The sequence below is a fragment of the Amphibalanus amphitrite genome, unplaced genomic scaffold (assembly GCF_019059575.1).
Source record: "Amphibalanus amphitrite isolate SeventyFive unplaced genomic scaffold, NRLGWU_Aamphi_draft 000573F_arrow, whole genome shotgun sequence".
In the NCBI taxonomy this organism is placed as follows: domain Eukaryota; kingdom Metazoa; phylum Arthropoda; class Thecostraca; order Balanomorpha; family Balanidae; genus Amphibalanus; species Amphibalanus amphitrite.
The window spans coordinates 60,622-85,130 of NW_024882067.1; positions in this window are offsets into that span (position 1 = coordinate 60,622).

The following is a 24,509-nucleotide window of genomic DNA, read 5'->3' on the forward strand; positions in this document are numbered from 1 at the left end:
GACATATGTAGTTATGCTGATCTTCTTTTCCAGAGTCTTTGATTAGGTATCACTTGATTTCATTCACTTTTGATGTAGTGAAATTCATGATCATTTTTTTGACAAGCTACATTTGAAATGTATTGTTGCCTCCTTTTTTACCATGCATATTTTTGTGTCTCGTGGGGTCTCATATAGCAATAACAAGAGCAGTGACATGCATAGTTTGCTTGTGTTGTCACAACTTTGTACAATATTTCCAGCTTTATAATATGCAGTTATCAGTCACATTGGGCATCACGCATATATTTTTTCCTGCTGGAGGGAAGACACAGGAGGGAACTAGTGTTTCATGTTTTTGCTTCTATCGCTTCACCCCTGGGGAATCAGTTCCTACACCCCTTGAGTTTAATGGTCACCAAGGGGTGCTGTCCTGACACGTCCACTTTCTGTTGAGAAGGTTAGAACAAACACCATGTGTGTCATTTAGTTGCACATATTGAAGGATGCGATTTAATGCTAAATATTAGCGGCCGGCCTCCGTGGGGACGTTTTTGTACGACTTATATCTCCGCAAGCAGGGGACCGATACTCTTGCGGTTTTTTGTGTGGGGTAGCGTATACCCTTCTTAGAAGTATTTACTATGGATGATGCATGCCGGTGACCCCTACTGCACGTGACACGTGTAAATCGGAGAGGTGTCACTTTTGTTGTAATGACAATAACACGGTAATTACTTGGCTGATTGCACTGAAACTACACAAGGATGTAGGCACCCGCCGGACCATGCCTTTTCATGTGCTATGGTTGGGGTGCAACTGCACGTGCGCAGGTGCAGGGTGACGCTTCGAGATCTCGAGAACGGCCGGGCCGATTGAGTTCAAATTTGGTACAGCGCTAGAGACCGGTTAGTAGGGTGCCGTGCGCAAGTCAGTTAGGACCCATCTTGCACGTGCGCACGTGCAGGGTGACGTTTCCAGATCTCAGGAACGGCTGGGCCGATTGCATTCAAGTTCGGCACACCTTTAGAGACCGGTTAGTAGGGTGCTGTGCACAAGTCAGTTAGTATGTATATTCATGTGTCACGGTTGGGGTGCAACTGCACGTACGCACGTGATAGGGGTCGCTTCCAGATCTTGAAAACGGCTGGGCCGATTGAGCTCAAATTCCGTACACCACTAGAGACCGGCAACTAGGGTGCTGTGCACAAGTCAGTTGGGACCCAGCTTGCACGTGCGCACGTGAAGGGTGCCGCTTCAAGATCTCGAAAACGACCGGGCAGATTGCACTCAAATTTTACACACCTCTAGAGTGGTTAGTAGATTGTCCTGTTCGTCAGTTCGTAGCGCACCCACTCCGGTCTGCACGTGCCAGGCTCATCCTCTCGTTTGGCGGCGGGTAACCGCAGAATGTTTCTTCATTAGACAAACACTATTCGTTAGAATTGTGTTTTCTATTGAAAAAAAAAACAACCGGAGCAGTCCTTCACCGGGCTATGGAACGTCACCGCAGGTTGTTTGAAAAGACAAACACTATTCGTTAGAATTGTGTTTTTCTATTGAAAAACAACCGGAGCAGTCGTTCACCGGGCTATGTTTTCCATACTTGGCAGCGAATTGGGGCACATTGATTCCAGCCTAGACTAACCCATCGATGTTCGTAAAAATTTCAGAGTATGGGCTTTCGGGGGCGATCTAGCTGCTGATACCGGTCGCTACTCGCTCAGAATTCTTTTGCGCGTGACACGTGCGTTTCCATTTTCCCCATGTTAAGTCAATGGTGGTTTGGGGCACTTTTTGCGCCATCGGAAATTGCGGAAAAACGAGCCAAGAAAGGGTTGGTTTTCATCCCAGCATTTTATGGCAAACACGTTCCGGTACACGCCAGTGTACGCCGTATACCCGTCAGAATCTCGGAACGTTTCTTTGCACGAGGTCAAAGTTGGAATTTTGCTGTGTTCCATGTTAATTGAATGGACAGTTTTGCAGATATATTTTCATTCGCGCACTGTACAAAATTATGTGTCACGATTTCGTCCAAACTTTCGAGAGTTGTTGAGGAAGGAGCATAGTATATGCCGTTGTGCTTCGTTAAGCTGTGCAAAATCGTTTTTTCTTTAAAAGCTTGTTTAAAAATGACAATTTTTAACATGGAAAGTCAATGTGAGCGTCTTTGTTGCTTAATAAGCTTTTACGTTGCACATATATAAAAGTGAAAAGTTAATATAATATACAACTTTCGATGCTCTTTCCCACGATGTATAGAACGTCACTGCACGGTGGGCCGTTTTCAAGAAAAGCTGTAAAAAAGCAGGGCTCGACTGTGACTTGAACCCAACCACATTAGAGTATACGAACAGGTGACGGGGATAACCGCAGGTTGTTTGAAAAGACAAACACTATTCGTTAGAATTGTGTTTTTCTATTGAAAAACTACCGGAGCGGTCCTTCTCCGGGCTATGTTTTGCATGGTTGGCCTGAGATTGGGGCAACTTGATTCCAGCCTAAACGTGCATTGCGATTTTCGTAAAAAGTTCAGTGTATGGGCTCCCGGAGGCGATCTACCTGATGGCATCGGTCGCTACTCGCTCAGAATTCTTTTGCGGGTGGCACGTGCGATTCCATTTTCCCCATGCTAAGTCAATGGGGTTTTGGGGCACTTTTTGCGCCATCGGGAATAGCGGAAAAAATCGCGGATCAAGGTATGGTTGGCTGCACACCATTTTATGACCGACACGTTCAGGTACACGCCCGTGTGCGCCGTATACCCGTCAGAATTCGTTAACTTGAGTTGCACGAGTTTGAAGTTGAAGTTTTTTTGCTCCCCATGCTAAGTCAATGGACGTTTTTGCACAGACATTTTCATTCGTTCATTGCACAACATTATATGATACGATTTTGTTTAAACTTTTAGGACCTGTTGAGAAACGACCGTAGAACATGTTGTTATGCTTCGTTAAGCTGTCAGAATTCGTTTGTTGTCTTTAGGCTTCTTTAAAAATGAAAAATTTTCACATGGAAAGTCAATGGGAGCGTCTTTGGTGCTTAATAACTTTGTACGTTGAAGACATATTCAAGTGAAAAGTTGATAGGATATACAATTTTTGTTGCTCTCTCCAATGATATATAGAGCGTTATTGCACGTTGTGCCGTTTTTGAGAAATTTAGTAAAAAAGCACGACATTACCGAGATTTGAGCTCAGACCTGTATATGGTCTTGGCTCAGGCAGTATACGAACAGGTGACGGGGATACCTCCCATTGAAGGATGCGATTTAATGCTGAATATTAGCGGCCGGCCGTCGTGGGGACGTTTTTGTACGACCTATCTCCGCAACCACTGGACCGATACACTTGCGGTTTTTTGTATGGGGTAGCTTCTACCCTTCTTAGAAGTATTTTACTCTGCACGATGCATGCGGGTGACCCCTACCGCACGCGACACGTGTAAAACGGTGAGGTGTTACTTCTGTTGTAATGACAATAACACGGTAATTGCTGGGTTGATTCTGCTGAAACTTGGCAGGGATGTAGGCACATACCGGGCGATGCGTTTCCGTGTGCTACGGTCGGGGTGCTGCTGCACGTGCGCACGAGCAGGGTCACGCTTCCAGATCTCGAGAGCGGAGATGCCAATTGTGCTCAGATTTGGTACACTGCTAGAGACCGTTTAGGAGGGTGCCCTGCACAAGTCAGTTGGGCTCCGCATCCTTGGGCATGATCCTTGGCCTGGATGTAGGCACCCGCAGTGCAATGCATTTCCATGTGTCACGGTTGGGGTGCAGCTGCACGTGCACACGTGTAGGGTGACGCTTCCAGATCTCGAGAACGGCCGAGCCGATTGTGACCAAAGTTGGCAAACCGCCAGGGATCGGCGAGTAGGGTGCAGTGCACAAATCAGATGGGTCCCAGTTTGCACGAGCGCACGTGCAGGCTGACGCTTCCAGATCTCAAGAACGGCTGGGCCGACTGTGCTCAAATTTGGCATACCGCTAGAGACTGGTTAGTAGGGTGCCGTGCACAAGTCAGTTAGTATGTATTTTCATGTGCCACGGTTGGGGTGCATTTACAAAGGTGCTTGCTCAAACAACCTGCGGTCCCGCGATGCGGAGCCCAGCATCGCAGATGCTGGGTAACCGCAGGTTGTTTGAAAAGACAAACACTAACACTATTCGTTAGAATTGTGTTTTTCTATTGAAAAACAACCGGAGCGGTCCTTCTCCGGGCAATGTTTTGCAAAGTTGGCCGCGAATCAGTACAACTTGACCGGGGCCTAGACGAATCGCTCAATTTCCGTAAAAAGTTCAGGGTATGGGCTCCCGGGGGCGATCTACCTGATGGCAGCGGTCGCTACTCGCTCAGAATTCTTTTGCGCGTGGCACGTGCGATTCCATTTTCCCCATGTTAAGTCAACGGGGTTTTGGACACTTTTTGCGCGATCGCGAATAGCGGAAAAAATCGCGGATCAAGGTATGGTTTGCTGCACACCATTGTATGGCCGACACGTTCAGGTACACGCACGTGTGCGCCGTATACTCGTCAGAATTCGTTAGCTTGAGTTGCACGAGTTTGAAGTTGAAGTTTTTTCGCTCCCCATGTTAAGTCTATGGGCGTTTTTGCAGAGACATTTTCATTCGCTCATTGTACAAAATTATATGATACGATTTTGTTTTAACTTTCAGGACATGTTAAGAAAAGACCATAGAACATGGTGTTATGCTTCGTTAAGCTGTCAGAATTCGTTTGTTCTTTTTAAGCTCGTTAAAAAATGAAAATTTTTAACATGGAAAGTCAATGGGAGCGTCTTTGGTGCTTAATAACTTTGTACGTTGAAGATATATCTAAGTGAAAAGTTGATAGGATGTACAACTTTTGATGCTCCTTCCAATGATATATAGAGCGTTATTGCACGTTGTGCCGTTTTTGAGAAATTTAGTAAAAAAGCACGACATTACCGAGATTTGAGCTCACACCTATATATGGTCTTGCTCAGACAGTATACGAACAGGTGACGGGGATACCTCCCATGGAAGGATGCGATTTAATGCTAAATATTAGCGGCCGGCCTCCGTGGGGACGTTTTTGTACGACTTATATCTCCGCAGCCACTGGACCGATACACTTGCGGTTTTTTGTGTGGGGTAGCCTTTTCCCTTCTTTCACATAGTGTGCTACTCTCGATGCATATGGGTGACCCCTAACGCACGTTCCACGTGCAAAGCCAAGAGGTGCCTGTTTTGTAATAAGCGCAATAGCTCGGTAATTAATGGGCCGATTGCTCTAAAACTTGGCATGGAGGTAGACACTTTCCAGGCGATGCATTTCCATGTGTCTTAGTAGGGGTGCAACTGCACATGCGCACGTGCAGGGTGACGCTTCCAGATCTCGATAACGGCTGGACCGATTGAAGTCAAACTTGGCACACCATTAGAGGTTGGTTAGTAGGGTGCCGTGCACAAGTCAGATGTAACCGCAGGTTGTTTGAAAAGACAAACACTATTCGTTAGAATTGTGTTTTTCTATTGAAAAACAACCGGAGCGGTCCTTCTCCGGGCTATGTTTTGCAAGTCTGGCAGCGAATTGGGGCAACTTGATTGGGGCCTAAACGAATCGCTCAATCTTCGTAAAAATTTCAGGGTATGGGCTCCCGGGGGCGATCTACCTGATGGCACCGGTCGCTACTCGCTCAGAATTCTTTTGCGCGTGGCACGTGCGATTCCATTTTCCCCATGTTAAGTCAACGGGGTTTTGGGGCACTTTTTGCGCCATCGGGAATAGCGGAAAAAATCGCGGATCAAGGTATGGTTTGCTGCACACCATTTTATGATCGACACGTTCAGGTACACGCCCGTGTGCGCCGTATACCCGTCAGAATTCGTTTACTTGAGTTGCACGAGTTTGAAGTTGAAGTTTTTTTGCTTCCCATGCTAAGTCAATGGACGTTTTTGCAGAGACATTTTCATTCGTTCATTGCATAAAATTATATGATACGATTTTGTTTAAACTTTCAGGACCTGTTAAGAAAAGACCATAGAACATGTTGTTATGTTTTTTTAAGCTGTCAGAATTCGTTTGTTCTTTTTAGGCTCGTTTAAAAATGAAAAATTTTAGCATGGAAAGTCAATTGGAGCGTCTTTGTCGCTTAATAACTTTTTACAGTTGAGATATATTTAAGTGAAAAGTTGATAGGTTATACAACTTTTGATGCTCTTTTCAGTGATATATAGAACGTTATTGCACGTTGTGCCGTTTTCGAAAAATTTGGTAAAAAAGCATGGCATTACCGAGATTTGAGCTCAGACCTATGGCCTTTGCTCAGACAGCATACGAACAGGTGACGGGGATACCTCCCATAGAAGGATGCGACATGAGTTTACTGCTAAATAGCGGCCGGCCGCCGTGGGGACGTTTTTGTACGACTTATATCTCCGCAACCACGGGGCCGATACACTTGCGGTTTTTTGTGTGGGGTAGCTCATACCCTTCTTACAATTATTTTACTGTTCTCGATGCATGCGGGTGACCCCTACTGCACGTGACACGTGTAAAACGGAGAGGTGTCACTTTTGTTGTAATGACAATGTCACGGTAAGTGCTGGGCTGATGGCGCTGAACTTAACAAGGATCTAGTAGGCACCCACCAGGCAATGTGTTTCCATGTGTCACGGTTGGGGTGCAACCGCACGTGCGCACGCGCAGGGTGACGCTTCCAGATCTCAAGAACGGCTGGGCCGCTGGTGCTGAGATTTGGCCCGCCGCTAGAGACCGCGTAGTAGGGTGCCTTGCTCAGGTCAGCTGGGCCCCAGGTTGCACGTGCGCACGTGTAGGGTGACGCTTCCAGATCTCAGGAACGGCTGGGCCGATTGAATTCAAATTCGGCACACCTTTAGAGACCGGTTGGTAGGGTGCTGTGCACAAGTCAGTTAGTATGTATATTCATGTGTCACGGTTGGGGTGCAACTGCACGTGCGCACGTGTAGGGGTCGCTTCCAGATCTCGAGACCGGCTGGGCCGATTTAGCTTAATTTCGGTACACCGCTAGAGACCGGCAACTAGGGTGCCGTGCACAAGTCAGTTGGGACCCAGCTTGCACGTGCGCAGGTGAAGGGTGCCGCTTCAAGATCTCGAAAACGGCCGGGTCGATTGCACTCAAATTTTGCACACCGCTAGAGTGGTTAGTAGAGTGTCCTGTTCGTCAGTTCGTAGCACACCCACTCCGGTCTGCACGTGCCAGGCTCATCCTCTCGTTTGGCGGCGGGTAACCGGAGGTTGTTTCTTCATTAGACAAACACTATTCGTTAGAATTGTGTTTTTCAATTGAAAAAACAACCGGAGCAGTCCTTTACCGGGCTATGTTTTGCATGGTTGGCCGCGAATCGAAATGTGTTTGTGATTGCAGTAGAAGACTAGACCAGGAAACAATCGGTGAGTGCTACCAAAACACATTAACCTCCGCCCGAGTGGGGCGGGGGCGTTTATAGCCACACCTATTAGTTTTTTTGCGTTTGTTAAGAAAATTACTACGCGCATTGTTATAAAGCTTTGTATGATAGATCAATTTCAGCGGCATGGTTGGACCTCTATGTAGGCACACACCGGCGACAACGGCTGCGCCAATTGCGCTTAAATCTTCATTCATGCGACTACATAGGGAAGAGGCGGCTCTGCGGCGCAACATGCTTTCAGGCATTTGACACTTCTGCGTCATCTAGCGAGTAAAACGGAATGTTTGGCTAAAATGGCAGACGCATTTAACACACTCGGTAATCGTCCTCAAAAGCTTCAGTTTCGTGCGAGTCATCAGTTCTAAGGAGATAGTGAATCTCCCGGATCCCTCATTACTCCGCCATTCATTTAGGCGGTTATATACAATAGAGCCGGCATTGCGGCACAGCATACATTCAGGCGTTTGACGCTTCTGCCATCTAGCGAGTAAAAAGGAATGTAAGGTGTTTTCGGCTGATATACAGATCCATTGAAGCATCAATATTAAACTTGATATTCGGCGCAAGTCAATGACTCTGATTCGAATGGTGACGTCGACGGCTACCGTGACGTCACCATTGCGTCAATATTGATTAACCCTCGCCGGCAGAGGGGCAGCACCCGCCTACTTCCCATAGGGTTTTTCGTGATAGCTCGGGACATGCCGGCGACAAAGTGCTGAAACTTGGAAAACCTGACCTATGACTCAAGCCGGATCTTATGACACCGACCGCATTTTCTGGTTAGGTAAGGTCACTGACCTAATGTGCCACGATTGGGGTGCAACTGTACGTGCACACGTGCAGGGTGACGCTTCCAGATCGCGAGAACGGCCGGGCCGATTGTGCTCAGATTTGGCACACCGCTAGAGACCGCACAGTAGGGTGCCTTGCACAGGTCAGCTGGGCCCCAGGTTGCACGTGCGCACGTGCAGGGTGACGCTTCCAGATCTCAGGAACGGCTGGGCCGATTGCATTCAAATTCGGCACACCTTTAGAGACCGTTTAGTAGGGTGCTGTGCACAAGTTAGTTAGTATGTATATTCATGTGTCTACGGTTGGGGTGCAACTGCACGTGCGCACGTGTAGGGGTCGCTTCCAGATCTTTAAAACGGCTGGGCCGATTGAGCTTAAATTCGGTACACCACTAGAGACCGGCAACTAGGGTGCCGTGCACAAGTCAGTTGGGACCCAGCTTGCACGTGCGCACGTGAAGGGTGCCGCTTCAAGATCTCGAAAACGGCCGGGCCGATTGCACTCAAATTTGGCACACCGCTAGAGACCGGTTAGTAGAGTGCCGTGCACGTCAGCTCGTAGCACACCCACACCGGTCTGCACGTGCAAGGCTCATCCTCTCGTTTGGCGGCGGGCGTTTTTGCTGCGTTCACAGAGGTGCTTGCTCAAACAACCTGCGGTCCCGCGATGCGGAGCCCAGCATCGCAGATGCTGGTACCTCCCATGTGCGGATGCGACACTGATTATTGCTAAATAACCGCAGGTTGTTTGAAAAGACAAACACTATTCGTTAGAATTGTGTTTTTCTATTGAAAAACAACCGGAGCGGTCGTTCTCCGGGCTATGTTTTGCAAGTCTGGCAGCGAATCGAGACATCTTGATAACCGCAGGTTGTTTGAAAAGACAAACACTATTCGTTAGAATTGTGTTTTTCTATTGAAAAACAACCGGAGCGGTCGTTCTCCGGGCTATGTTTTGCAAGTCTGGCAGCGAATCGAGACATCTTGACCGGGGCCTAGAAGAATCGCTCAATCTTCGTAAAAAGTTCAGGGTATGGGCTCCCGGAGGCGATCTACCTGATGGCACCGGTCGGTACTCGCTAAGAAGTCTTTTGCACGTGGCACGTGCGATTCCATTTTCCCCATGTTAAGTCAACGGGGTTTTGGACACTTTTTGCGCGATCGCGAATGGCGGGAAAACGAGCCAAGGAAGAGGTGGTTTTCTTCCCAGCATTTTATGGCAAACACGTTTGGGTACACGCCAGTGTGCGCTGTATACCCCTCAGAATCTCGGAACGTGTCTTTGCACGAGGTCAAAGTTGGAATTTTACTGTGTCCCATGTTAAGTCAATGGACGGCGATGTCGAGACTTTGCAGAGACATTTTCATTCGATCTTTGTACAAAATTTTAGAGATAGATTTCGCCCAAACTCTTATATCTTGTAGAGGAAAGAGCATAGTACATGCCGTTATGCTTCGTTAAGCTGGCAGAACTCATTTTTTCTTATAAAGTTAATTTGAAAATTAAAATTTTTAACATGGAAAGTCAATGGGAGCGTCTTTGTTGCTTAATAACTTTTTACGTTGCAGATGTATCAAAGTGAAAAGTTAATAAAATGTACAACTTTCGATGCTCTTTCCAACAATGTATAGAACGTCACTGCACGATGTGCCGTTTTTAAGAAAAGCTGTAAAAAAGCAGGGCTCGACTGTGACTTGAACCCAACCACATTAGAGTATACGAACAGGTGACGGCGATACCTCCCGTGTGCGGATACGACACTGATTATTGCTAAATATTAGCAGTCGGCCGCAGTGGGGGCGCCTTTACAAACCTTATATCTCTGCAACCACTGGACCGATTCACTCGCGGTCTTTTGTGTGGGATAGTTTCTTCCTTTCCCAAACGTAGTGTGCTACTCTCGATGCGTATGGGTGACCCCTAATGCACGTGCCACGTGCAAAACGAAGAGGTGTCAGTTCGGTAGCAAGTGTAATAACTCTGTAGTTATTTTGCCGATTGCGCTGATCCTTGGCATGGATGTAGGCACCCGCCCCGCAATGCATTTCCATGTGTCACTGTTGGGGTGCCGCTGCACGTGCGCACGGGCAGGGTGACGCTTCCAGATCTCGAGAACGGCTGGGCCGATTGTGATCAAAGTTGGCACACCGTTAGGGATCGGCGAGTAGGGTGCCGTGCACAAATCAGATGGGACTCATTTTGCACGTGCGCACGTGCAGGACGACGCTTCCAGATCTCGAGAACGGCCGGGCCGATTGCACTCAAATTCGATACACTTCTAGAGACCGATCAGAAGGGTGCCGTGCACAGGTCAGTTAGTATGTATTTGCATGTGTCACGGTTGGATTGCAACTGCACGTGCGCACGTGCAGGGGTCGCTTCCAGATCTTGGAAACGGCTGGGCCGATTCAGATTAAATTCGGTACACCGCTAGAGACCGGCGAATAGAGTGCCGTGCACAAGTCAATAACCGCAGGTTGTTTGAAAAGACAAACACTATTCGTTAGAATTGTGTTTTTCTATTGAAAAACAACCGGAGCGGTCGTTCTCCGGGGTATGTTTAGCAAAGTTGGCCTGAGATTGGGGCAACTTGATTGGGGCCTAGACGAATCGCTCAATTTCCGTAAAAAGTTCAGAGTATGGGCTCCCGTAGGCGATCTACCTGATGGCATCGGTCGCTACTCGCTAAGAAGTCTTTTGCGCGTGGCACGTGCGATTCCATTTTCCCCATGTTAAGTGAACGGGGTTTTGGACACTTTTTGCGCGATCGCCAATGGCGGGAAAACGAGCCAAGGAAGAGGTGGTTTTCTTCCCAGCATTTTATGGCAAACACGTTTGGGTACACGCCAGTGTGCGCTGTATACCCCTCAGAATCTCGGAACGTGTCTTTGCACGAGATCAAAGTTGGAATTTTGCTGTGTCCCATGTTAAGTCAATGGACGGCGATGTCGAGACTTTGCAGAGACATTTTCATTCGATCTTTGTACAAAATTTTAGAGATAGATTTCGCCCAAACTCTTATATCTTGTAGAGGAAAGAGCATAGTACATGCCGTTATGCTTCGTTAAGCTGGCAGAACTCATTTTTTCTTATAAAGTTCATTTGAAAATTAAAATTTTTAACATGGAAAGTCAATGGGAGCGTCTTTGTTGCTTAATAACTTTTTACGTTGCAGATATACCAAAGTGAAAAGTTAATAAAATATACAACTTTCGAAGCTCTTTCCAACAATGTATAGAACGTCACTGCACGATATGCCGTTATTAAGAAAAGCTATAAAAAAGCAGGGCTCGACTGTGACTTGAACCCAACCACATTAGAGTATACAAACAGGTGACGGCGATACCTCCCGTGTGCGGATGCGACACTGATTATTGCTAAATATTAGCAGTAGGCCGCCTGTGGGGTGCCTTTACAAACCTTATATCTCTGCAACCACTGGACCGATTCACTCGCGGTCTTTTGTGTGGGATAGCTTCTTCCTTTCTTACACGTAGTGTGCTATCCTCGATGCGTATGGGTGACCCCTAGTGCACGTGCCACGTGCAAAACGAAGAGGTGTCAGTTAGGTAACAAGTCTAATAACTCTGTAGCTAGTTTGCCGATTGCACTGATACTTGGCATGGATGTAGGCACCCGCCGTGCAATGCATTTCCATGTGTCACGGTTGGGGTGCAGCTGCACGTGCGCACGGGCAGGGTGACGCTTCCAGATCTCGAGAACGGCTGGGCCGATTGTGATCAAAGTTGGCACACCGTTAGGGATCGGCGAGTAGGGTGCCGTGCACAAATCAGATGGGACTCATTTTGCACGTGCGCACGTGCAGGGTGACGCTTCCAGATCTCGAGAACGGCCGGGCCGACTGTAACCGCAGGTTGTTTGAAAAGACAAACACTATTCGTTAGAATTGTGTTTTTCTATTGAAAAACAACCGGAGCGGTCGTTCTCCGGGGTATGTTTAGCAAAGTTGGCCTGAGATTGGGGCAACTTGATTGGGGCCTAGACGAATCGCTCAATTTCCGTAAAAAGTTCAGAGTATGGGCTCCCGTAGGCGATCTACCTGATGGCATCGGTCGCTACTCGCTAAGAAGTCTTTTGCGCGTGGCACGTGCGATTCCATTTTCCCCATGTTAAGTGAACGGGGTTTTGGACACTTTTTGCGCGATCGCCAATGGCGGGAAAACGAGCCAAGGAAGAGGTGGTTTTCTTCCCAGCATTTTATGGCAAACACGTTTGGGTACACGCCAGTGTGCGCTGTATACCCCTCAGAATCTCGGAACGTGTCTTTGCACGAGATCAAAGTTGGAATTTTGCTGTGTCCCATGTTAAGTCAATGGACGGCGATGTCGAGACTTTGCAGAGACATTTTCATTCGATCTTTGTACAAAATTTTAGAGATAGATTTCGCCCAAACTCTTATATCTTGTAGAGGAAAGAGCATAGTACATGCCGTTATGCTTCGTTAAGCTGGCAGAACTCATTTTTTCTTATAAAGTTCATTTGAAAATTAAAATTTTTAACATGGAAAGTCAATGGGAGCGTCTTTGTTGCTTAATAACTTTTTACGTTGCAGATATACCAAAGTGAAAAGTTAATAAAATATACAACTTTCGAAGCTCTTTCCAACAATGTATAGAACGTCACTGCACGATATGCCGTTATTAAGAAAAGCTATAAAAAAGCAGGGCTCGACTGTGACTTGAACCCAACCACATTAGAGTATACAAACAGGTGACGGCGATAACCGCAGGTTGTTTGAAAAGACAAACACTATTCGTTAGAATTGTGTTTTTCTATTGAAAAACAACCGGAGCGGTCGTTCTCCGGGCTATGTTTTGCAAAGTTGGCCGCGAATCGAGACATCTTGGTCGCAGCCTAGACGAATCGTTCAATCTTCGTAAAAATGTCAGGGTATGGGCTCCCGGAGGCGATCTACCTGATGGCATCGGTCGCTACTCGCTAAGAAGTCTTTTGCGCGTGGCACGTGCGATTCGATTTTCCCCATGTTAAGTCAACGGGGTTTTGGACACTTTTTGCGCGATCGCCAACAGCGGAAAAACGAGCCAAGGAAGAGGTGGTTTTCTTCCCAGCATTTTATGGCAAACACGTTTGGGTACACGCTAGTGTGCGCTGTATACCCCTCAGAATCTCGGAACGTGTCTTTGCACGAGGTCAAAGTTGGAATTTTGCTGTGTCCCATGTTAAGTCAATGGACGGCGATGTCGAGACTTTGCAGAGACATTTTCATTCGATCTTTGTACCACATTTTAGAGATAGATTTCGCCCAAACTCTTATATCTTGTAGAGGAAAGAGCATAGTAGATGCCGTTATGCTTCGTTAAGCTGGCAGAACTCATTTTTTCTTATAAAGTTAATTTGAAATTTAAAATTTTTAACATGGAAAGTCAATGGGAGCGTCTTTATTCCTCTATAACTTTTATCCTTAGTAATATATATATAGGTGAAAAGTTAATATAATATGCAACTTTTGATGCTCTTTCCACTGATGTATAGAACGTCACTGCACGATGTGCCGTTTTCAAGAAAAGTTTTAAAAAAGCAGGGCTCGACTGTGACTTGAACCCAACCACAATGAGCATACGAACGGGTGACGGCGATACCTCCCATGTGCGGACGCGACACTGACTATTGCTCAATATTACCAGTTGGCCGACTTGGGGGCGCCTTTGCAAAGCTTATATCTCTGCAACCACTGGACCGATTCACTCGCGGTCTTTTGTGTGGGATAGCTCCTTCCTTTCTTACACGTAGTGTGCTGCTCTCGATGCGTATGGGTGACCCCTAATGCTCGTGCCACGTGCAAAACGAAGAGGTGTCAGTTCGGTAGAAAGTCTAATAACTCTGTAGTGAGTTTGCCGATTGCGCTGAACCTTGGCATGGTTGTAGGCACCTGCCGCGCAATGCATTTCCATATGTCACGGTTGGGGTGCCGCTGCACGTGCGCACGGGTAGGGTGACGCTTCCAGATCTCGAGAACGGCTGGGCCGATTGTGATCAAAGTTGGCACACCGTTAGGGCTCGGCGAGTAGGGTGCCGTGCACAAGTCAGATGGGACCCAGTTTGCACGTGCGCACGTGCAGGCTGACGCTTCCAGATCTCGAGAACGGCCGGGCCGACTGTGCTCAAATTTGGCATACCACTAGAGACTGGTTAGTAGGGTGCCGTGCACAAGTCAGTAAGTATGTATTTTCATGTGCCGCGGTTGGGGTGCAGCTGCACGTGCGCACGTGTAGGGGTCGCTTCCAGATCTTGGAAACGGCTGGGCCGATTCAGATTAAATTCGGTACACCGCTAGAGACCGGCGAAAAGGGTGCCGTGCAAAAGTCAATTGGGACCAAGCTTGCACGTGCGCACGTGCAGGGTGCCGCTTCGAGATCTCGAAAACGGCCGGGCCGATTGCACTCAAATTTGGCACACCGCTATAGACCGGCGAATAGGGTGCCGTGCACGTCAGTCCGTAGCACACCGACTCCGGTTTGCACGTGCAAGGCTCATCCTCTCGTTTGGCGGCGGGCGTTTTTGCTGCGTTTACAAAGGTGCTTGCTCAAACAACCTGCGGTCCCGCGATGCGGAGCCCAGCATCGCAGATGCTGGTACCTCCCGTGTGCGGATGCGACACTGATTATTGCTAAATATTAGCAGTAGTAACCGCAGGTTGTTGTTTCATTAGACAAACACTATTCGTTAGAATTGTGTTTTTCTATTGAAAAACAACCGGAGCGGTCGTTCTCCGGGCTATGTTTTGCAAGTCTGGCCGCGAATCGAGACATCTTGATTGGGGCCTAAACTTGTGGCTCGATTTTCGTAAAAATTTCAGTGTATGGGCTCCCGCAGGCGATCTACCTGTTGGCACCGGTCGCTACTCGCTTAAAACCTCGTGGCACGTGGCACGTGCGACTCCATTTTCCCCATGTTAAGTCAACGGGGTTTTGGACACTTTTTGCGCCATCGGGAATGGCGTAAAAACGAGCCAAGAAGGAGGTGGTTTTCTTCCTAGAATTTTATGGCAAACACGTTTGGGTACACGCTAGTGTGCGCCGTATACCCCTCAGAATCTCGGAACTGTGCTTTTCACGAGGTCAAAGTTGGAATTTTGCTGTGTCCCATGTTAAGTCAATGGACGGCGATGTCGAGACTTTGCAGAGACATTTTCATTCGTTCATTGTACAAAATTTTAGAGATAGATTTCGCCCAAACTCTTATATCTTGTAAAGGAAAGAGCATAGTACATGCCGTTATGCTTCGTTAAGCTGGCAGAACTCATTTTTTCTTATAAAGTTAATTTGAAATTTAAATTTTTTAACATGGAAAGTCAATGGAAGCGTCTTTGTTGCTTAATAACTTTTTACGTTGCAGATATATCAAAGTGAAAAGTTAAGAAAATATACAACTTTCGATGCTCTTTCCAACAATGTATAGAACGTCACTGCACGATGTGCCGTTTTTAAGAGAAGCTGTAAAAAAGCAGGGCTCGACTGTGACTTGAACCCAACCACATTAGAGTATACGAACAGGTGACGGCGATACCTTCCGTGTGCGGATGCGACACTGATTATTGCTAAATATTAGCAGTAGGCCGCCTGTGGGGTGCCTTTACAAACCTTATTTCTCTGCAACCACTGGACCGATTCACTCGCGGTCTTTTGTGTGGGACAGCATCTCCCTTTCTTACACGTATTGTGCTGTTCTCGATGCGTATGGGTGACCCCTAATGCACGTGCCACGTGCAAAACGAAGAGGTGTCAGTTCGGTAGCAAGTGTAATAACTCTGAAGTTATTTTGCCGATTGCGCTGATCCTTGGCATGGGTGTAGGCACCCGCCCCGCAATGCCTTTCCATGTGTCACGGTTGGGGTGCCGCTGCACGTGCGCACGGGCAGGGTGACGCTTCCAGATCTCGAGAACGGCTGGGCCGATTGTGATCAAAGTTGGCACACCGTTAGGGCTCGGCGAGTAGGGTGCCGTCCACAAGTCAGATAGGACCCAGTTTGCACGTGCTCACGTGCAGGCTGACGCTTCCATATCTCAAGAACGGCTGGACCGACTGTGCTCAAATTTGGCATACCACTAGAGACTGGTTAGTAGGGTGCCGTGCACAAGTCAGTAAGTATGTATTTTCATGTGCCGCGGTTGGGGTGCAGCTGCACGTGCGCACGTGTAGGGATCGCTTCCAGATCTTGGAAACGGCTGGGGCGATTCAGATTAAATTCGGTACATCGCTAGAAACCGGCGAATAGAGTGCCGTGCACAAGTCAATTGGGGCCCAGGCTGCACGTGCGCACGTGCAGGGTGTCGCTTCCAGATCTCGAAAACGGCCGGGTCGATTGCACTCAAATTTGGCACACCGCTATAGACCGGCGAATAGGGTGCCGTGCACGTCAGTCCGTAGCACACCGACTCCGGTCTGCACGTGCAAGGCTCATCCTCTCGTTTGGCGGCGGGCGTTTTTGCTGCGTTTACAAAGGTGCTTGCTCAAACATCAGTCCGTAGCACACCGACTCCGGTCTGCACGTGCAAGACTCATCATCTCGTTTGGCGGCGGGCGTTTTTGCTGCGTTTACAAAGGTGCTTGCTCAAACAACCTGCGGTCCCGCGATGCGGAGCCCAGCATCGCAGATGCTGGTAACCGCAGGTTGTTTGAAAAGACAAACACTATTCGTTAGAATTGTGTTTTTCTATTGAAAAACAACCGGAGCGGTCGTTCTCCGGGCTATGTTTTGCAAGTCTGGCAGCGAATCAGTACAACTTGATTGGGGCCTAGACGAATCGTTCAATCTTCGTAAAAAGTTCAGGGTATTGGCTCTCGGAGGCGATCTACCTGATGGCACCGGTCGCTACTCGCTAAGAAGTCTTTTGCGCGTGGCACGTGCGAATCCATTTTCCCCATGTTAAGTGAACGGGGTTTTGGACACTTTTTGCGCGATTGCCAATAGCGGAAAAACGAGCCAAGGAAGAGGTTGTTTTCTTCCCAGCATTTTATGGCAAACACGTTTGGGTACACGCTAGTGTGCGCTGTATACCCCTCAGAATCTCGGAACGTGTCTTTGCACGAGGTCAAAGTTGGAATTTTGCTGTGTTCCATGTTAAGTCTTTGGACGGCGATGTCGAGACTTTTGCAGAGACATTTTCATTCGACCTTTGTACAAAATTTTAGAGATAGATTTCGCCCAAACTCTTATATCTTGTAGAGGAAAGAAGATAGTACATGCCGTTATGCTTCGTTAAGCTGGCATAACTCATTTTTTCTTATAAAGTTAATTTGAAATTTAAAATTTTTAACATGGAAAGTCAATGGGAGCGTCTTTGTTGCTTAATAACTTTTTACGTTGCAGATGTATCAAAGTGAAAAGTTAATAAAATATACAACTTTCGATGCTCTTTCCAAAAATGTATAGAACGTCACTGCACGATGTGCCGTTTTTAAGAAAAACTGTAAAAAAGCAGGGCTCGACTGTGACTTGAACCCAACCACATTAGAGTATACGAACAGGTGAAGGGAACACCTCCCATGTGCGGACGCGACACTGATTATTGCTGAATATTAGCAGTCGGCCGTTGTGGGGGCGCCTTTGCAAAGGTTATATCTCCACAACCGCTTGACCGCTTCACTCGCGGTCTTCTGAGTGAGATAGCTTCTTCCTTTCTTACACGTATTGTGCTATTCTCGATGCGTATGGGTGACCCCTAATGCACGTGCCTCGTGCAAAACGAAGAGGTGTCAGTTCGGTAGCAAGTGTAATAACTCTGTAGTTATTTTGCCGATTGCGCTGATCCTTGGCTTGGATGTAGGCACCCGCCCCGCAATGCCTTTCCATGTGTCACGGTTGGGGTGCCGCTGCACGTGCGCACGGGCAGGGTGACGCTTCCAGATCTCGAGAACGGCTGGGCCGATTGTGATCAAAGTTGGCACACCGGTAGGGATCGGCGAGTAGGGTGCCGTGCACAAATCAGATGGGACTCATTTTGCACGTGCGCACGTGCAGGACGACGTTTCCAGATCTCGAGAACGGCCGGGCCGATTGCACTCAAATTCGGTACACTTCTAGAGACCGATCAGAAGGGTGCCGTGCACAAGTCAGTTAGTATGTATTTGCATGTGTCACGGTTGGATTGCAACTGCACGTGCGCACGTGCAGGGGTCGCTCCCAGATCTTGAAATTGACTGGGCCGATTGAGTTCAAATTTGGTACACCGCTAGAGACCGGCGAATAGGGTCCCATGCACAAGTCAATTGGACACAGCTTGCACGTGCGCACGTGCAGGGTGTCGCTTCGAGATCTCGAAAACGGCCGGGCCGATTGCACTCAAATTTGGCACACCGCTATAGACCGGCGAATAGGGTGCCGTGCACGTCAGTCCGTAGCACACCGACTCCGGTCTGCACGTGCAAGGCTCATCCTCTCGTTTGGCGGCGTAACCGCAGGTTGTTTGAAAAGACAAACACTATTCGTTAGAATTGTGTTTTTCTATTGAAAAACAACCGGAGCGGTCGTTCTCCGGGCTATGTTTTGCAAGTCTGGCAGCGAATTGGGGCAACTTGATTGGGGCCTAGACGAAATGTACAATCTTCGTAAAAAGTTCAGGGTATGGGCTCCCGCAGGCGATCTACCTTATGGCACCGGTCGCTACTCGCTAAGAAGTCTTTTGCGCGTGGCACGTGCGATTCCATTTTCCCCATGTTAAGTCAACGGGGTTTTGGACACTTTTTGCGCGATGGCGAATGGCGGGAAAACGAGCCAAGGAAGAGGTGGTTTTCTTCCGAGCATTTCATGGCAAACACGTTCCGGTACACGCCAGTGTGCGCTGTATACCCCTCAGAATCTCGGAACGTGTCTTTGCACGAGGTCAAAGTTGGAATTTTGCTGTGTCCCATGTTAAGTCAATGGACGGCGATGCCGAGACTTTGCAGAGACATTTTCATTCGATCTTTGTACAAAATTTTAGAGATAGAATTCGCCCAAACTCTTATATCTTGTAGAGAAAGGAGCATAGTACATGCTGTTATGCTTCGTTAAGCTGGCAGAAATCGTTTTTTCTAAAAAAGTTCGTTTGAAAATGAAAATCTTTAACATGGAAAGTCAATGGGAGCGTCTTTATTTCTCTATAACTTTTATCTTTAGTAAGATATGTAGGTGAAAAGTTAATAAAATATACAACTTTCGATGCTCTTTCCACTGCTGTATAGAACGTCACTGCACGGTGTGCCGTTTTCAAGAAAAGTTGTAAAAAAGCAGGGCTCGACTGTGACTTGAACCCAACCACATTAGAATATACGAACAGGTGAAGGGGACACCTCCCATGTGCGGACGCGACACTGATTATTGCTGAATATTAGCAGTCGGCCGTTGTGGGGCGCCTTTGCAAAGGTTATATCTCCACAACCGCTTGACCGCTTCACTCGCGGTCTTTTGTGTGGGATAGTTTCTTCCTTTCTCACACGTAGTGTGCTACTCTCGATGCGTATGTGTGACCCCTAATGCACGTGCCACGTGCAAAGCGAAGAGGTGTTAGTTCGGTAGCAAGTCTAATAACTCTGTAGTTATTTTGCCGATTGCGCTGATACATGGCATGGGGGTAGGCAACCGCCGGGTAATACATTTCTGTGTGTCACGGTTGGGGTGCAGCTGCACGTGCGCACGGGCAGGGTGACGCTTCCAGATCTCGAGAACGGCTGGGCCGATTGTGATCAAAATTGGCACACCGTAAGGGATCGGCGAGTAGGGTGCCGTGCACAACTCAGATGGGACCCATTTGGCACGTGCGCACGTGCAGGCTGACGCTTCCAGATCTCAAGAACGGCTGGACCGACTGTGCTCAAACTTGGCAAACCACTAGAGACTGATTAGTAGGGTGCCGTGCACAAGTCAGTAAGTACATATGTATTTTCATGTGCCGCGGTTGGGGTGCAGCTGCACGTGCGCACGTGTTGGGGTCGTTTCCAGATCTTGAAAACGGCTGGGCCGATTCAGATCAAATTTGGTACATCGCTAGAAACCGGCGAATAGAGTGCCGTGCACAGGTCAATTGGGGCCCAGGCTGCACGTGCGCACGTGCAGGGTGTCGCTTCCAGATCTCGAAAACGGCCGGGTCGATTGCACTCAAATTTGGCACACCGCTATAGACCGGCGAATAGGGTGCCGTGCACGTCAGTTCGTAGCACACCGACTCCGGTCTGCACGTGCAAGGCTCATTCTCTCGTTTGGCGGCGGGCGTTTTTGCTGCGTTTACAAAGGTGCTTGCTCAAACAACCTGCGGTCCCGCGATGCGGAGCCCAGCATCGCAGATGCTGGTAACCGCAGGTTGTTTGAAAAGACAAACACTATTCGTTAGAATTGTGTTTTTCTATTGAAAAACAACCGGAGCGGTCCTTCTCCGGGCTATGTTTTGCAAGTCTGGCCGCGAATCGAGACATCTTGGGTGGGGCCTACAGTTTTGCGTCTAGGATCGTAAAAACTTCAGGATATAGACTTTTGCAGGTGATCTACCTGATGGTACCGGTCGCTACTCGCAACAAAAATCATTGCGCGTGCCACGTGCAATTGCATTTTCCCCATGTTAAGTCAACGGGGTTTTGGACACTTTTTGCGCGATCGCCAATGGCGGGAAAACGAGCCAAGAAGGAGGTGGTTTTCTTCCCAGCATTTTATGGCAAACACGTTCTGGTACACGCCAGTGTGCGCCGTATACCCGTCAGAATTCGTTAACTTGAGTTGCACGAGTTTGAAGTTGAACTTTTTTCGCTCCCCATGTTAAGTCAATGGGCGTTTTTGCAGAGGCATTTTCATTCGCTCATTGTACAAAATTATATGATATGATTTTGTTTAAACTTTCAGGACTTGTTGAGAAAAGACCATAGAACATGTTGTTATGCTTCGTTAAGCTGTCAGAATTCGTTTATTCTTTTTGAGCTCGTTTAAAGAAGAATTTTTTTAACATGCAAAGTCAATGGGAGCGTCTTTGCTGCTTTATAACTTTTTATGTTATAGATATATTTAAGTGAAAAGTTGATAGGTTATACAACTTTTGATGCTCTTTCCAATGATATATAGAACGTTATTGCACGTTGTGCCGTTTTCCAGGTGTTGTCCATCTGAACTTGTCAGTCACGTGACCCATTTGACCTTCGGATCCAATTCTGGTAGTCAATTCTGGCGCTTTTGTTACCTTAGCGAAATATGTAACACCGTGTTCACATTTTCACTGACGACGAAGGTCCTGCTTAATCTGGCCAATGGCGTTCGAGAACTGCGGCCAAGCCCCGCTGATCTTGAACGTGATTGGTCGGTGGGCGTATAGAATCTCCGTCGTCAGGGAGACTGCGAACACTGGGTAAACCAAGGGGTAAACAATCTGTGCGTGGAATGGGGAGTGGAGTGGTGAATGTGCAACGGCGATGATGGGCTGATTCGTCGTTTTTTATTTATACTATTATCCTTATTTTACATTCTGATCATTTGTTTATGTTCAAGAGTTTTCTCTGTTGATTTAACATCAAAAACGGTGTGTTTAACTGTTATTGCCAAGTGCCATATCTGTATTGAAATTTGGGTACAATTCAACATTCACTGGTTTTTCTATGGCCTGTTGTGCATCATATTATTGGTAATGTGAGTATAGGTACTCCATACACTGCTACTTTTGGGTATATATAAATGTTTGACCTGATTTTACTTCACTTCACCTTATATTTTTTTGCAGGAACAGTTATCACACCATTATTGTGCAAAAAATAAGGGTGGTTTAACGCGGCTTTCTGCCAGCCACTTTTGGCTTCCATAGACATCAACAAGCCTATGCCTCCAACACTACCAGAGGTTGACGCTAGCTCCACGGAATGCGCTGGCAGCTGCTGGCAGCGCGCCTATGAAACACAGCCAGGGGTTTCCTCTGTTAAGTCATTATTGTCTAGGTACATGGGCCTTTAGCAATTGTTAACAGCTATAAAAATTGGAATTAGAAATGTTCAGGTATTATGAGCATCAGCTAAACAGGGAAGAGAATTCGGCTACAGCCCATCTTGCAACGCCTCAATGAAATTTAACGAGAAACTTAAATTGAGGGAGCAGCTACATAACTGAGGTAAAGCCCATAAATCCTTGTGGATTTACCTACATACCTGGGGTAAATCCACAAGGCACCTTGAGTTCAAACTAGTGACTCCAAGCGAAATATAGCAGAAATTGGGACTTAAACGAGCTTAGAAATAATCTGCTTAGTGCTGGATGAGTGTTTTCACTTTAAATGAACACCACCATATTTGAGTCATGAAAAAGTGTTGAGTAAGCATAAGCTTGTAGCATAAAAGATGTTTGTGATAAGTCACTAGATTGTAAAGTGTTAGTCTCTGCACATTGATTCTCTGATTGTTTGAATGATGAAGTCTCTGCACAGTCTCTAATTGACTGAATGAGCTCTGCAGTGACAATAATGAATTTCATGGGAAGATTTTATTTGTAATAAAAGAAGGTAATATTTTGAGTTGATTTTACCTATTCTGTGAAGATCATAGCATGTTTAACAGCATTCCAAACAGGCATGTCAAATGTTGGATGGATCTTGGGATTTCCTTGAAGTGTGTTTACCATATGTTGTTTTTTATTCAAAGTTATTGTATTGTTCATTATTGTAAAAGCCAGTCAACTTTGGCAACATTGAGGATCATACTTTAGCTTTGGAAACAAGACATATGTAGTTATGCTGATCTTCTTTTCCAGAGTCTTTGATTATCACTTGATTTCATTCACTTTTGATGTAGTGAAATTCATGATCATTTTTTTGACAAGCTACATTTGAAATGTATTGTTGCCTCCTTTTTTACCATGCATATTTTTGTGTCTCGTGGGGTCTCATATAGCAATAACAAGAGCAGTGACATGCATAGTTTGCTTGTGTTGTCACAACTTTGTACAATATTTCCAGCTTTATAATATGCAGTTATCAGTCACATTGGGCATCACGCATATATTTTTTCCTGCTGGAGGGAAGACACAGGAGGGAACTAGTGTTTCATGTTTTTGCTTCTATCGCTTCACCCCTGGGGAATCAGTTCCTACACCCCTTAAGTTTAATGGTCACCAAGGGGTGCTGTCCTGACACGTCCACTTTCTGTTGAGAAGGTTAGAACAAACACCATGTGTGTCATTTAGTTGCACATATAATACCTCAATATTAAGTCTGCATAAAGTCTGAAGTCTGTAGCCACTCTTAATCCTAGGTTGTCGTGACTTTAATCTAGCCTGGGTGGATATTTTGCTGTGCTAAAAGCACGGACTGCGTTACGCCCCAGCACGGCGGCCGGGGCGCCTCCCCTGGAAGAAAACGGCACCGGGGAGGGGGGACGGACGGCGAGGGGCCGGGGAAGGCGCGCGGCACCGTAACCCGACAAGCCGCCCGCAACACCGCCATTATTCTTGTGCCTCTTGGGCGCCGCCGACGCCCTGCGGATGGGGAGCGCATCCCAGACGGGCGGGAGCCAGGAGGGCCGCCTGCGCCACCCGGCCGGCGAAGCAGCAGCCCGGCCAGGCGCGGCGGGCGGCTGGGTGGCGGCCGGACATGACATGGCCACTGGCCAGTCACCGTGCCGTTTTCGAGAAATTTAGTATAAAAGCACGACATTACCGAGATTTGAGCTCACACCCATATATGGCCTTGGCTCAGACAGTATACGAACAGGTGACGGGGATACCTCCCATAGAAGGATGAGACACGAATTTAATGCTAAATATTAGCGGCCGGCCGCTGTAGGGACGTTTTTGTACGACTTATATCTCCGCAGCCACTGGACCGTTACACTTGCGGTTTTTTGTGTGGGGTAGTGTATGCCCTTCTTAGAAGTATTTTACTATGGACAATGCATGCGGGTAACCCCCACTGCACGTGACACGTGTAAAACAGAGAGGCGTCACTTTTGTTGTAATGACAATAACACGGTACAACTTGATTGTAATGACAATAACTACATTATAACAAGGATGTACATAGGCACCCACCGGGCAATGTGTTTAAATGTGTCACGGTTGGGGTGCAACTGCACGTGCACACGTGCAGGGTGACGCTTCCAGATCTCGAGAACGGCCGGGCCGATTGTGCTCAGATTTGGCACAACGCTAGTATTTTTGTGCAGGGGTCGCTTCCAGATCTTGAAATTGACTTGCCCGATTGAGTTCAAATTTGGTACACCGCTAGAGATCGGCGAATAGGGTCCCATGCAAAAGTCAATTGGACACAGCTTGCACGTGCGCACGTGCAGGGTGACGCTTCCAGATCTCGAA